The following is a 15,917-nucleotide window of genomic DNA, read 5'->3' on the forward strand; positions in this document are numbered from 1 at the left end:
AATCCTAGATACATTATGAGAAGGTCATTAAAAGAGGCTCAGAAGTCTCTTCCAAAGACTTTATGAGAAACAAACATACATGATAGGAAGAACTGATTCAAGGTCATGAGAACATGTTTGGGAAAACTCGGAGTTTAAACAAGTTCAGAAGAAAGAGATGCTACGAGCTTAAATAAAAATAGGTGAAATATGCTTAGCAAGAACACAAACAGAGCTAAATAAAGTGAACAAAATCAAATAACTCAACCATAAACACGTATAGCAAAGAATAAGGATTAACAACACGGATTAACATGTGAGTACAGGAATAACAACAAAAGTAGAAGAATCTTGCTTAATAGAAAGGAAACAAGAGAACAAACTCAAGCATAGTAGGAAAGAAAGCATATGAGTATAACATGGGTAAACACACATGAAGAAAGAACAGAAAGAATCGGAAAGATATTTGAAGAATCTTTTTCAAAAATCCTAAAATTGAAATTGAGCGATTTTGCAAAAAACATTTGGGGGAAAACCTTTTAAAATATCAAGTAAAGCCCAGACATATCACAAATCTAAGAAAAATAGGCAAGTACAGAACCTCAGACGGATTAGAGTTGCAGAGAAAACCCTAGAAATGAGAAAGGTCTTGAGGAAAGTCAGATCCTGATTCGAAAAGACTCATATTGCTTGAACATGTCGGGGTAATAGCCGAAGAAGCCATAGATCTACAGATCTGAGAAGGATATGAAGAGAGCCATTGAAGTCGGGCTTCAAGACCTTGAATAGTTTAGGTCTGATGGTGAGAAAGGATGAGTACAAACCATCCATGGCCAGAGACGCCATGGATTCCGGTGGAAACATGGTGAGATAAGGTGGGAGACGATTGGGGTTTCAGAGAGGCTCGAGAGGATTTGAGAGACGAAGGGGTTCAAACGCGGAGTGTCAGGTGAAATGAATTATCAAGGGGGTTTGGGGAAAAAAACGGAAAGGGTGAATTACGGCCGTTGATCAAAATGATCAACGACCTGGATAAAAGGGGAGCCGGGTGAGTTTTTTTAATTGGGTCAGGGGTCAGGTAATTTGGGGATTGGGATGGTTTAATTTGGGGGCAGAATTGGGTCAAATTGAGGGCCAAAATTGAAAGGTGAAAGGGTTGTAATTGAAATAGAAATGGGCTAAGTGTTAAATAGTCTATTTTTCCTTTTTATTTTATAAAAATAGGAATAATAATTTTAAAAGTAAATTAAAAACACCGAGCCAAGAAATACTATATAAATATTAATTTAAAAATACTTAAAATAATTTTATAATTATAAAATGCTACTAATCGTGAAATAGGCTATGATTGCAATTACATGCAATTTAGCTTAAAAATACCAAATAGATTTGTAAAAAATATACAAAAATTACATTAATTATATTTTGGTGTAAATATGAGAATAAAATAAGTTATTCACCAAAATGATAATCTTGAAAATAATTATTGGATTTTGTACTGCTAAAAATAGTCAATAAATTGATTTTAAAATCTTATAAATTAGGAAAGAATACCAAAATTTTTGGGCATGCTTATATATGTATGTACATTCTATTTTGAAAGTATTTTGTATATAAAAATATATAGAGAAAAATTGGGTATCAACACACATATGATTGGCTGAATGACCTGTGGGCCCCCTCGAGCTCGAAGCCATCATGGCTCCCTCTTCTCTCCCATTTATGTTCATCAAACCCTCCGAACCATTCTGAGCAACCTATGATGTGGCCTTAAAATCACGATGACTCAAGATTCGGCCTGTCTTTAAACTGTTTTAAACAATTTCACCAATTTTGATAGCCTCAGCGAATGGCTTACCCATAACGGACATCATGTTCTGGAAGTAGTTTGCCTCTTGGGCCTGTAGAAAGACTGCAACCATTTCTACTTCGTCTATTAGAGCCTTTACCCTGGCAGCTTGCTCACACCATTTGACAACATACTCGCAAAAACTTTCCATGATTTACTGTCGGGAGCGATGTCCACATTATATTAGAATTGGGAGATGAAATCTCAAGCTATTTTGTCCCACACATGCCAATGGATAATTTCTTGATCCGTATACCACTCAGAAGCGATTCCGGTGAGGCTTTCCTCGAAATAGGCCATTAGCAGCTCCTCTTTTCCACCAGCACCTCTCAGTTGGTTACTGTATCATTTCAGATGATCAACCGGGTCTCTGTGACCGTCATACTTATCAAAATTTTGTATCTTGAAGCCAGTAGGCAAGTGAACATGGGGAAACATACACAGGTCGGAGTATGAGACACTCTTTTGGCCACTCAGACCTTGCATGTTTTCAGACATTGTTAAGACTCTTCATCTTCCGAGCCATTTCCTCTTGCTCAAGATTCTTGACAACCTTTTCTTGACCCACCAAGAAGTCACATTGTGGAGGTTGAGTAAATAAGTATGGGGTCACATATGTTATTTCTGGTTGAAACGGTGGACCCTGAAAGGTGAACATTGGAGGCTCAACATACAACCGTGGTAAAGTTGGTTGTGTTGTGGTGCAAACTAGTGCTGTAGAGAATATTGCTAGTGGTACCTTTGAAGCCGATGCCTGGAGGTGAACCACAGAAGGCATTCCGAGACTGTTAAGTAATATTGGAGGGAACCCGCATGAGGTAAACAGGTTGGTCATAGGGATGTTGGCAGCCCCACCTGATCTCGGGATCAACTCAGGGAACCTAGGGATTTCACTTGCTGGTTCCCTACCATTAGACCAAGCATCCCACATATCCAATATGTGGAGACGCAATATCTTATTTTCTTCAGCAACTGCTGATTCTAGTGTGGAATACCCGGTGTTGGGCTATTCTCAGGATTGATAATTGGTAGATGACTTTCGGAGGCCATATGAACCTTTCCTTTGGACCTTGTAAAGTAAGGATGGGAAGCTAGATTACCAACAAAACCAACCACCTAAACAGAACCTGGCTGATAGACACACCCAACAACCTTGTTAGTTTTTTGAGACGCTTAACATATAGGAAATCACATGTTGGGATGCAATGCACCTAAACAGTTAAACGCTTCTACCATGTGTTTGAACGGGTTTTTGTTACACCCCAAGTTTTTATACGTGAGAGTACGTCGTAAGTCATTGATGTAAGCTCGGAAATGAGATTATATTTGGGAGAAAATAAAGTAAGTTAATCATGTTACCTTGAAGGTTACAAATATTTAAGATCATGAATAACGAGTACCAATAGGGTTGGAAATCTTAGAAGCTAAACCAATTGAAGAAAATAAGTTTCGTCAAAAGTCGATAAGTTTGGAATGTTATAACATGTACTTTGGGGTGAGACTAGGGTTCTTAACATGATAAGGAGGTTATTCTATGAGTTATTTTAGTCGTATGATATTCACTTTCTACATTTTGAAGGCAAGCAAGTTGTGGAACAAGAGTTGGCAAAGGTCATCACAAGTTACATTCATAAATTTGCTGAAATTTAGGTCAAATGTATATGAGAATTTCTCCAAATATACTTGGAATCATGGGGTGTTCTACCTACCAAATTGAAGATCAACGAGTCTAGTTTCTAACTCATAAAACTGTTCGTCAATACGACATCGTAGTATAGAGATATTCATGTTTTCGCGAGACCGCGCAAGAAGCTCCCAATGGGACCCACTTAGGCGGTGGTTGACCTTCTTCAATTTATAAACGATTTGGACGCCTATTTTTGCTCATTTTTCAACTAAAATTCGTCTCCAAACTTTTCCTAACCCTCCTAAACATATACCACAAAGGTTTGAAGTGATTCCAAAGTGATTACACCATATTTCAACATCAAAACTTAGTTCTAGTGAAGAACAACACCTCTTTGAGGTTGTGTTGTCATTGAGGATTGTTGTGGGCTGTATTTGGATGAAATTCCAAGTTATTGCTGCTTTCTAAGGTGAGTATAACAGCCTACTAATTTTGTTTAATCTTTCTTGTATGTTGGTTAAGTTGTTAGGATGATAAACTACAAGATAATACTTGGATTAGCTTAAGTCACTTCTATGGTGTTGTATTGCTATTAAGGGTTGTTGTAAAATGAATATAACTTGGATTTTGACTTGAAGTTACTATAGGAGGTATGTATATTGTGTTCTTGCTTGTTCCTAAGGTTATCTTTATATTGATTAAGTTAAATGGATGGGCTAGACATGAACTAGTGAATAAAGTTGCTAGTTGGGGATAGTTGAAGTTGTGGATTATTTTCGTTGTTATAAATATATGGTATAAGGCTGGAATCATTGATTAATGACTTCATTATCAAGTTAATGATACTATTATGTTGAAGTAATAAGTATATAAGGATTGATAAGGGGTATACGAATTCCAATCGGAGCTTGCCGCTCGTCGTAATGCAGTTGTGACTTGTTGTTGTTGTATGGTGTCTTGATATTGATAATTATGTATTGATGGATTGCTCTGGTCATTGTTGTTTGTATATCGTATTGGAGGAGGCCCTTGTTACAAGGGAGATGCTGCCAAAATTTATGTAAACGAGCTACTATCTTAAGTTATAGACTTAGCCTTTGCTCAGCACTGATTTTGAATCTCCTTATACTATGATAGATTGAGTTGACTTGTTTGAAGAGTTGCTTGGAAGTGATTAAGGACTCAACGGGTTTAAGGTATATTAAGGCACTTACTTCTTTCTTTTGGCATGATCTAAAGTGACATGAACATAAACGGTACGCTAATTCATAACGGATCTACTCCTAGAAACTAAGGTTGTCCATGTTGTTCTTTCCTTATAAAATTATTCTAAACAAGTGTGTATGATCCTTAAATACCACTAAGGTTCATATTGATGGTAGGGATGTCCATAATGTTAATCGAAGGTGCAATGACCTTACATCACTCCGAAAGGGTTAGAACGTGATTCCATGAGTCGAGCATTCATTATATATATGTATCTATTTTACTCTACCGAGCCGCGCTATAGTCAGCCGGGCATGCCACCTATTGTGCAACCACTGATCAGTTGGGTTTACCGAGCTTCACGTGGCCGGGTAAGATTCTACCGAACCTTATGATGGTCGGGAATGCTTTTACCGAGTCCTCTTTGAGGCCGGGTCCGATATGATAATGATGATGCCCACAGAGGCGAATGTTTTTAAAAATTTATGTATATATATGTATTATGCATTTTATATCAGTAACCCCCAGAGGCATTCAGATGGTACAGGTTGTATCTCCTCTATCTCTCTCTTTACATTACTGTTCTTGTTTAAGCTTTCCTGCCTAACATACTCGATAGTTTATTCGTACTGACGTCCCTTTTGCCTGGGGACGCTGCATTTCATGCCCGCAGGTCTCGATTGATAGGTTGACAGTCCTCATAGTAGGCTATCAGCTCAGCGAAGGTGTTGGTGCACTCCACTTGCTCCGGAGTTGCCTATTTGGTCAGTAAGCTTTGGATATGTATCGATTGGTATGGCGGGGCCCTGTCCCGACCTTTATGATTTTATATACTCTTAGAGGCTTGTAAACATATGTCAGGTGTATGGATAATTATATGGCGTTGTCGGCCTATGTTTCGAGTTTACTAATGGTCATGTCGGCCTTATAGGCCCATATGTCACATTGGTCTTCATATGTTGAGTATTCCTTTATGTTTTATTCTTGTTATCTCATGACGGGTTTTCTGGCTCATTTACTCATGATAACATGATAAGAAAGATATGTTACGTTGGTACTCGGTTGAGTAAGGCACCGGGTGCCCGTCACGGCCCTTCGGTTTGGGTCGTGACAGAAGTGGTATCAGAGCAGTTCTGTCCTAGGGAGTCTACAAGCCGTGTCTAGTAGAGTCTTATTTATGGGTGTGTTGTGCACCACACTTATAAGCAGGAGGCTACAGGGCATTTAGGTCTGTCACTCTTTCTTCTTACTCTAGATCGTGCAGTAGAGCTCAGTTATAAGAATTCAAACTCTTAAATTCAACTTTAGTCGTAATACAACGTACCTACATCCACAAAGACTGTTGGTAAGAGATTGCATGTGGATGTGGAAGAGTTGGGTCAGAGGAACTCGATTTTACATCATGCTTATGATTAGTAAATGTGAGGTCTTCAACAGATCATGTGTGTACTAAAATGTGTATGCTTCTTAATAAGGAGCGTTAAGGCACGGATATCTATTCATGAATATGGTGAAAATCTATGAGGAATCCAGAGGCTAGATACAAGTTTTAACAAGTAAAAGAAGTAAGGTGAAGAGGGGTACGAGGTACCCAGATAATGAAGATTATCATTATTTTCAAATCAGGCAGAGAAATATAAGCATTTTGATACCTTCATCAATGACAGAGGTAAGTACAATTGGCCACACCCGTCTCAGTTAAGTTCTATGGGAGCTAACAGATATTATTTAAGAGAAAGATGCGATATCAGGATCCAGTTGGAGTTAGAGTAACCCAAAAATTGTGGATAGGTTGTTATCATTAACTAACGTTTCCGAAAGATGGTGCAAATGTGGTAATAGATCTCCTTCTAAGACACCCAAATGGTGAACTCTAGAGTAGTACAATCAGATACGAATACTGGAATATTCAGAAATTTCAGAAGATAGGTAGTGGGATCCTAGAAGGGACAAATATTTACGTTAGTATGACTCTAGCTTTGAGTAAAAAAAAAGAATGTTAGGCATTCCCAAGAGCCAGTGAGATGAAGCTAGGGGAGCTTATAGGGAAATAACTTTTTGTTGAAGTTTTCAGAATAAAGTGATAGACAAAAAAAATATTATCCGGAGAATAAGAAGAAAATAAATGAAGCATCATGAGTAAGATGTGATATAGGGGTTATAACAGTAAATAAAAATATGACACGATGACAGAGTCTATAGTCAAGTGAAGGAAAATACAAGAGGTGACAAGCCTTAAGGCAATAAAAGAGTATAAGCCATAAAGTCATATTCTTATTTTGAGAAATGAGATGGTGACTTCAACGTGATTACCAGGAGGAAAGGTTAGACCCCAGAGTAATAAAAATCAGTATGGGCTGGTGAACAAGATAAAATCGAACATGAATTAGGGACCGGAGGATTTGATAATGGTCGACATCATGAGAATTTCAAAGATCGTGCTCCAACAATAATAGAATAGACAACATACGAATAACCTTTAAAGGTTATTTAGGAAGTCGCTTACCTAAAGCAAGCACTCTGAGCAGAGTTAATCTTAAGGGACTAAGTGTGCCAGTTACCGTAGGTGTCACCTTCGTGCGTAAGAAATTTAGTTATCCCTGGTACAGAAGGTTACCATAAGGTGCTTAAGGTTCATTGATAATGTGAAAAGACGCCAAATATGAAAAGGTAAAACAACTATAGGTAGATCGTCGTAGTACTAAATCTTAGTACTCCCCTGAAGGGGGGAATATGGTGTGATATGGTATTAAGTCGGAGTTAAGCGGTTCAGTTAACTATGGAATGGTAAAGAAAGAATGTGGTAAAAAGGAGAAAGGGATGATGTTGCATTTATTCAGTTCCTGCAGATATGTTGCGACTCCAGAACCTTATACAAGCACGACACCGGAGAGAGGCAGTAAAAGTTTCCGGCCAGGATGTTATTGATAAATAAGTGTGAATGGACACTTGATACATCAGGAGCTAGTGGCGAGAGATAAGTTAAGACAAAGGATATATCCCAAGAGGGATTATGCAGAATATATATATATATATATATATATGAGAATGGACCAACGAGTAATTAGTAGTTGATTCAGGAAGAGCCCAGTTATGGCTAGACAAGAGGTCACAGATAAATCAATAGATCATGCAAGATAAATGTAGTGAATCGCAGCATAGTGAATTCAATCTCACAGATACGAGATCACAATCATTTGAAAAAATTTCAGATAGGAGTTGAGGCAGTTAAAGAGGCAGTTAAAGGTACCATTTTTAAGGTTTATAAAAATAAGAGAGAGTGCCACTAAGGAGACAATAAAAATTTGAGCTTAGAAGTAACCTTACGAGCACAAAGGCATAAATTTATGTAACTAAGGATTATTATAGGCGAGTAATAACGAAAATTACCTTTGGGTGTACGATATATCAAGCTCACAACTTTACAAGAGCCAGAAGGTCTCCTTAAGTACTACAATGAAAGACTAGCTGAGGAAATAAGGAAGAAGGTTTCCACCTAAGCATAGTGAGCTAAAGAGTAAATGATCCTATAACAATAGTCTCACTACAATATTATATACACTCCATAAGAAAGTGGCACCTATCATGGTTTATGAATGGTAAAAAAAAGCCATCAAAGGTGATGTTTGAGATCATATGAGGTACAGGAAATTATAGTATTCGTGGGCAAAATGACAAGCCAAGTATTCATGCAACAAGTGATAAAATGACCAGCAAAAGTAATTGCTTACATTTAAGGACAACTGAGAAGGCACGAAAGGAAATTTATGGTGCTAGCAAGTTAAAGGAAGGTTGCGAGTAGTATAAATAGATCGGTGTAGGTCCTAAGGTAAAGTATTGTAGAGCAACAAGGTTTTAGGTTGATAGGAGTAAGGATAGGAAAAGGTGAGTGAGAAGTTGACGAGAATATGTATGTCCTCGGGATTAAACCCATCAAAACAAGGGAGCTGATGATTTCCATATGTAATAAAAAGCTCGGTACAGCTTGAATGAACACAGAGGAGTCGGAGACTAGGTGCATTTAGAAGAGATGGAATGCTGCCCTGGCAGTAGAATAAGGATCTAATTGTGATAGATAAGAGGATAATACTTAGGCCTTTGATTGAGTAACGATTTAACAAGAAAGGGATTTCATTAATTGCACGGGATTAGAATACCCCCATAAGATGAATCGCGTTGGGATGTAATGAAATACGGTTATTGAAGTATAGTATTATCCCTAGGTGGATCAGGAAAATCACTTCATATGTTCCCTGATAGGATGTGAGCCCTAGTGACAGTGTATTACGTAAGAGGTTGCAAGTTATCAGTGATAGATTATAGATCAACATTAAGGTGAATAAACAATAGATGGGTACAAGTTCCAAAGTTCGAGATGAGATTTGTTTGTTATTCTTAGATGAATAATAATGAGGAAGCACTAAAGGACTTAGATTTATACATATAGGATAAGCAGCGAGAGAGTAACCTGGAGTTGGGTAGCAAACCTCGGTAATAATAAACCGAAGTAAGTTTTATGGTATAGTATAACCAACCTAGATGTAGTAAATCCATAAGGATAGATATACAAGGCTATGAAACAAGAGATAGAAATAGTCTTAAGTTCGATAAAGTACCAAGCGAAAGACATCAATACACCTATAGATGCCTAGAGGGATAGCTTGTCATAATTCTGTATATGTTCATAAAGTGAGGCTTAGAGATTGGCTAAAAGATGGAGGAAAAAGAGAAGATGAGTCGCTAGGCACTCATACAAGGACACAGTCGTACATACTGCATGACATAAGGTATCAAATGTTACGATGTTGGAAGAATTCCAACCACATGTCATAGTGTGACAAAGAGGCCTAAAAGGGGGGAATGCCCAAGCGTTTGGATTTATTCACAAAACAGTTGCTTAGATGGAAAGATGAGCATTAAAGTATTCGTAAGAGCCATAGTTTATGAAACTGATAAGCGCATCAGTCAACATTCGAGGACGAATGTTCCAAAGGGGGAATGATGTTACACCCCAAGTTTTCATACGTGAGAGTACGTTGTAAGTCATTGATGTAAGCTCGGAAATGAGATTATATTTGGAAGAAAATAAAGTAAGTTAATCATGTTACCTTGGAGGTTACAAATATTTAAGATCATGAATAACGAGTACCAAGAGGGTTGGAAATCTTAGAAGCTAAACCAATTGAAGAAAATAAGTTTCGTCAAAAGTCGATAAGTTTGGAATGTTATAACATGTACTTTGGGGTGAGACTAGGGTTCTTAACATGATAAGGAGGTTATTCTATGAGTTATTTTAGTCGTATGATATTCACTTTCTACATTTTGAAGGCAAGCAAGTTGTGGAACAAGAGTTGACAAAGGTCATCACAAGTTACATTCATAAATTTGCTGAAATTTAGGTCAATGTATATGAGAATTTCTCCAAATATACTTGGAATCATGGGGTGTTATACCAACCAAATTGAAGATCAACGAGTCTAGTTTCTAACTAATAAAACCGTTCATCAATACGACATCGGAGTAGAGAGATATTCATGTTTTCGCGAGACCGCGCAAGCAGCTCCAAATGGGACCCACTTAGGCGGTGGTTGACCTACTTCAATTTATAAACGATTTGGACGCCTATTTTTGCTCATTTTTCAACTATAATTTGTATCCAAACTTCTCCTAACCCTCCTAAGCATATACCACAAGGGTTTGAAGTGATTCCAAAGTGATTACACCATATTTCAACATCAAAACTTAGTTCTAGTGAAGAACAACACCTCTTTGAGGTTGTGTTGTCATTGAGGATTGTTGTGGGCTGTATTTGGATGAAATTCCAAGTTGTTGCTGCTTTATAAGGTGAGTATAACAGCCTACTAATTTTGCTTAATCTTTCTTGTATGTTGGTTAAGTTGTTAGGATGATAAACTACAAGATAATACTTGGATTAGCTTAAGTCACTTCTATGGTGTTGTATTGCTATTAAGGGTTGTTGTAAAATGAATATAACTTGGATTTTGACTTGAAGTTACTGAGGAGGTATTTATATTGTGTTCTTGCTTGTGCTTAAGGTTATCTTGATGTTGATTAAGTTAAATGGATGGGCTAGACATGAACTAGTGAATAAAGTTGCTAGTTGGGGATAGTTGAAGTTGTGGATTATTTTCGTTGTTATAAATATATGGTATAAGGCTGGAATCATTGATTAATGACTTCATTATCAAGTTAATGATACTATTATGTTGAATTAAGAAGTCTATAAGGATTGATAAGGGGTATACGAATTCCAATCGGAGCTTGCCGCTCGTCGTAATGCAGTTGTGACTTGTTGTTATTGTATGGTGTCTTGATATTGATAATTATGTATTGATGGATTGCTCTGGTCATTGTTGTTTGTATATGGTATTGGAGGAGGCCCTTGTTACAAGGGAGATGCTGCCAAAAGTTACGTAAACGAGCTACTATCTTAAGTTATAGACTTAGCCTTTGCTCAGCACTGATTTTGAATCTCCTTATACTATGATAGATTGAGTTGACTTGTTTGAAGAGTTGCTTGGAAGTGATTAAGGACTCAACGGGTTTAAGGTATGTTAAGGCACTTACTTCTTTCTTTTGTCATGATCTAAAGTGACATGAACATAAACGGTACGCTAATTCATAATGGATCTACTCCTAGAAACTAAGGTTGTCCATGTTGTTCTTTCCTTATAAAGTTATTCTAAACAAGTGTGTATGATCCTTAAATCCCACTAAGGTTCATATTGATGGTAGGGATGTCCATAATGTTAATCGAAGGTGCAATGACCTTACATCACTCCGAAAGGGTTAGAACGTGATTCCATGAGTCGAGCATGCATTATATATATGTATCTATTTTACTCTACCGAGCCGCGCTATAGTCGGCCGGGTATGGCACCTATTGTGCAACCACTGATCAGTTAGGTTTACCGAGCTCCATGTGGCCGGGTAAGATTCTACCGAACCTTGTGATGGCTGGGTACGCTTTTACCGAGTCCTCTTTGAGGCCGGGTACGATATGATGATGATGATGCCCACAGAGGCGAATGTTTTTAAAAAGTTTATGTATATATATGTATTATGCATTTCATATCAGTAACCCCCAGAGGCATTCAGATGTTACATGTTATATCTCATCTATCTCTCTCTTTACATTACTGTTCTTGTTTAAGCTTTTCTGCCTAACATACTCGGTACTTTATTCGTACTGACGTCCCTTTTGCCTGTTGACGCTGCATTTCATGCCCGCAGGTCTCGATTGATAGGTTGACAGTCCTCCTAGTAGGCTATCAGCTCAGCGAAGGTGTTGGTGCACTCCACTTGCTCCGGAGTTGCCTATTTAGTCAGTATGCTTTGGATATGTATCGATTGGTATGATGGGGCCCTGTCCCGACCTTTATGATTTTATATACCCTTAGAAGCTTGTAGACAGATGTCAGGTGTATGGATAATTATATGGCCTTGTCGGCCTATGTTTCGAGTTTACTAATGGTCATGTCGGCCTTATAGGCCCGTATGTCACATTGGTCTTCATATGTTGAGTATTCCCTTATGTTTTATTCTTGTTATCTCATGACGGGTTTTCTGGCTCATTTACTCATGATAACATGATAAGAAAGATATGTTACGTTGGTACTCGGTTGAGTAAGGCACCGGGTGCCCGTCGCAGCCCTTCGGTTTGGGTCGTGACATGCTCTGGCCCAACACTGCTCCCACTGCGTACCTCTTTTCTTTCATTTCTGCCTTTCTCTAATCACTCTTGACTTTCTCATTTTGTTTTTGTCGCTCTTTTATTTTTGGCACTCTCTTTTTCTATTTTTATTTTTGTCACTCTTTTATATCTTTTTCACTCAATTTTTTTCTTTCTCTTTTTTCTTTTCAGTTTATTTTTCACTCAATTAATTTTATGGCTATGATAGAATCTGATAGGGATCACCTACGTATCATGATACCGCATGAATCAGATCATTACGTAGTTTAGGAAAATCAGGAATGAAGTAAATAAATTAACTCTGTCTTTTTTACTTTTTCATAACACTCAGACAAAGAAAGCGTTTAGAAAAAGAATATATATTTTTCGTATTTCGTTTTTTTTTAATTTCCGAAAGAAAGGATTTTAAAGAGGAAAGAAAATATTTTTTGAATTTTTGGTTTTGATTTTTTTTTTCTTTTTTTTTCGCAAAAAAGACTTCTAAAGAAGAAAGATTTTTTTTTTAATTTTTGGGAAAAAGACTTCAAAAAATGGTAAAATATTTTTTGGATTTTGCCTTGGTTTGTTTTTTTATTTTATTTTTAAATGAAAGACTTCTACAAATAAAATATTTTTGTATTGTTTTTTAAAAAAAATTCTTATTATTATTCTTTAATTTTTTGGGATTTTCTAAGAAAAGACTCCTAAAGAAGGAATTAAAGGAAAATATTTTTGAATTTTGTTTTAAATTGGGGTCGGAACCGATGAGGTTTGCCCACGTATCTCACATCCGATGAGAATCAGACTCGCGTAGTTCGGTCAGTTTTGACGGAACAGGGGAAGCATGACTTTTGAAAATATTGCCTTATTTTCTTTTTTCTTTTTTTTCGGCAGAGTTTCAGAATTTTTCAAATGCCTACCTCTCACTTCTATTTTTTCCTCAATTTTCTTTATTTATTCTAGCAGTCGGTCAACATGCAAACCAGATCAAACAAAATGCGCAAATAGCACATAGGATGCATCAGGATGATCTTTTTAGTTTCAGGTACACCTGTCCTAGACACCCATGCGTTGAGTCCCAAAAGCCAAATGCATGTGATGCAAATAAACGTTCTTACTAGAGATCTGGCATGAGGCTATGTTATTATAGGTTTGAATCATGAGTGTATTGTGCTAGACCTGGATTACCCGAGTGAAAAACTCGAGCCAGGGGGGTAACGTACCAGGAACCAAAAGGCCATCCTGCTTTATAACAGATCTGATCCTCGTTCTAAATTAGGGTATGACACTAACAAAAAAGAAGTCACGCCAGCGCGCACTTCCCAGAAGATTTAGAAGACTGAGAGAGAAGAAGGTTTAGTAATAGTTTATATACAGTTCAAACAATATCAAAGCGGTAAAAAATAACATTTAGCACATTAGTCTCAAACACGTAAAAAATCAGAAAAGAAATAAAAGCCAAGTATAACAGTTATTCTAAGCTCGAATTCTTGAACTCTGAACCAGAAATTCTAGGTTTGTTCCCCAGCAGAGTCGCCGGAGCTGTCAGACCTCCTTTTCCCAAAGGGATAGGGAGTTTTTTCAATTAAAGTGATATTATTCGAAATGGGATTATTTATTTAATTGAGAGTCCCCACTTGGAATAATTTATGGTTTCCTAAGTCACCGATTTATTTTAAATCCCAAATCGAGGAAATTTGACTATGTTTTAACTCTGCAAATACAGAAGACCGGGTAATGAATTTTGTTAATCCGGGAGAAGGTACGAGGCACTCCCAAATTCTGTGATTTTAGCACGGTCGCCCAACTAATAATAATTGGCCTAATTATCCTATTTATTACATGTTTTAGAACCTTTTGTTGCTTAATGCTTCTATACCGCTTTCAATTACTTTAAAAATTATGGAATTTATTTAAACAAGTCGCAATGTCAGCACTCGTTTGTTTTTTACACATTGTGAATTGTATCACGTGAAATGTACCCGCGATCTTCAACATGTTGATTTTTATTATTATTTGAAGTTATTGTCGAGTTACTTAAAATGCACACTCGAATTGGGGTTTATGTATCATGACTATGCCACGGGAACCATACCTATAGCCACGATGATTTATTATTAATCGCGGCTAAAAGCAACTACGAATGTTCATAACTTGTTTGTTTCTATGTTTGAGATTATTTGCAAAGTCATAAGTTATGAAAATTAATTGTGGTAAACAAAGAACCGAGCATTATGAACGATCATAAAGTGGGCGCATTTGATTCAAACAATTGCATGCCCTCGTTCTCATATACTGATTCATACTACAATAGAGCCGACATATTTGAGCAACATTTAAATTAGTGAACACGATGAAGAAACACAGCGCAACTATCCATTTCAACTAAAGGCTAAATCTCAGTTCATGTTCTTTTCACTTTTTTTCTCCATATTCGTTAATGAGGTTCTAATTTTTCCCCCTGTTCAATTACCCTTTTCCTTTTCAAGTATGGAATGCTAAATAGAGGTCAAACTTAAAACAAACAGACTGCTTATACTTCAATAATACCATACCCAATCTATAAATATACTTTCATCGAGTTCATAAGCACTTCATTTTTGTGTTAAAACCGAATTAAAAATTACTGAATCCATAATAGATGCAACAGAGATCAACCATGATTTCAAACATTGAACAGATGGAAACTATTTCATACTAAGAAATCATCAAAATGCATAAATCAACGGAAGGTGAAAATCTCACACTAGACTAGATCAGGAGAAAATCAACTTTCAGTACATTAGAAGAAACCATGTGAGGTAGTAGGGGATTACCTCGAAAACAGCACCAGAGAAGAAATTTTAACCAAACAAAGGTCGGAAAAACTGAAAATGGACTTGGCTATGTTGCTACAACAGAAATAGCTTTCGCCATCAAGTAAGATCCAGCTTAAGAACCCAGAAATGACAGAGAAGAATCCTTTGGAATCGACTGTATAGCTACAACTCTTTTTTTTTCTTTAGTTGTATTTATTCGAAATTTTAATGTTTTGGTATTCTCTATCTATGCTCATGGCTTTCTAACTGATATTGGATGAGTGTGTGAATGAGTGAGGGAGGTGAGAGTCAATTATGGAGTTACTGAGGAAGTTCTCTTAGGCTAATTGAGAAAGAGAGGCAGACTGTTGTGTGATGATAGAGCTAGGAATGGCTAGGTTTTTTCTATGGAGGAAGGGTATCGATTCTCTATTGAAGATGGAGAGAGGTGCGCCACTAGGTTATTAGAAAGGGGGTCTTATTATGGTGTAGAATGAATACAAACGACGTAGTTTCGATATCAAACTACGTCGTTTGTGAAGTGATATGGGTGGGTAGAGTTGGATAAGTATTTAGGTTGTACGAGTTTGGGGTAGATGGAGGGAAATTGGGTAAGATCTGGATCCCAAAGCTGGCCCAAGTTCGAATTTGACCTCTAAAGAGCCACTCTTTTCCTTCTTTACTAAGCTTTTGCAAAATTAGCCACTTTGGACTCAAATTTAAATTAAATCCAATTTGTGGCAAAACTATTTTATATATTTTACC

At 37.1% G+C, this 15,917-nt stretch overlaps 1 long non-coding RNA gene across 1 annotated transcript; it reads right to left on the bottom strand.

The window, feature by feature from the left end:
- Window positions 1–310: 310 nt before the first annotated feature.
- LOC142182648 (uncharacterized) lies at window positions 311–15,669 on the bottom strand. The gene is made up of 2 exons (XR_012711509.1): window positions 15,171–15,669; window positions 311–2,959 (listed from the first exon to the last, which is right to left on the bottom strand). It is a non-coding gene; the product is annotated as an uncharacterized LOC142182648 (long non-coding RNA).
- Window positions 15,670–15,917: the final 248 nt, after the last annotated feature.

Source organism: Nicotiana tabacum, chromosome 7 (assembly GCF_000715075.1).
Source record: "Nicotiana tabacum cultivar K326 chromosome 7, ASM71507v2, whole genome shotgun sequence".
In the NCBI taxonomy this organism is placed as follows: Eukaryota; Viridiplantae; Streptophyta; class Magnoliopsida; order Solanales; family Solanaceae; genus Nicotiana; species Nicotiana tabacum.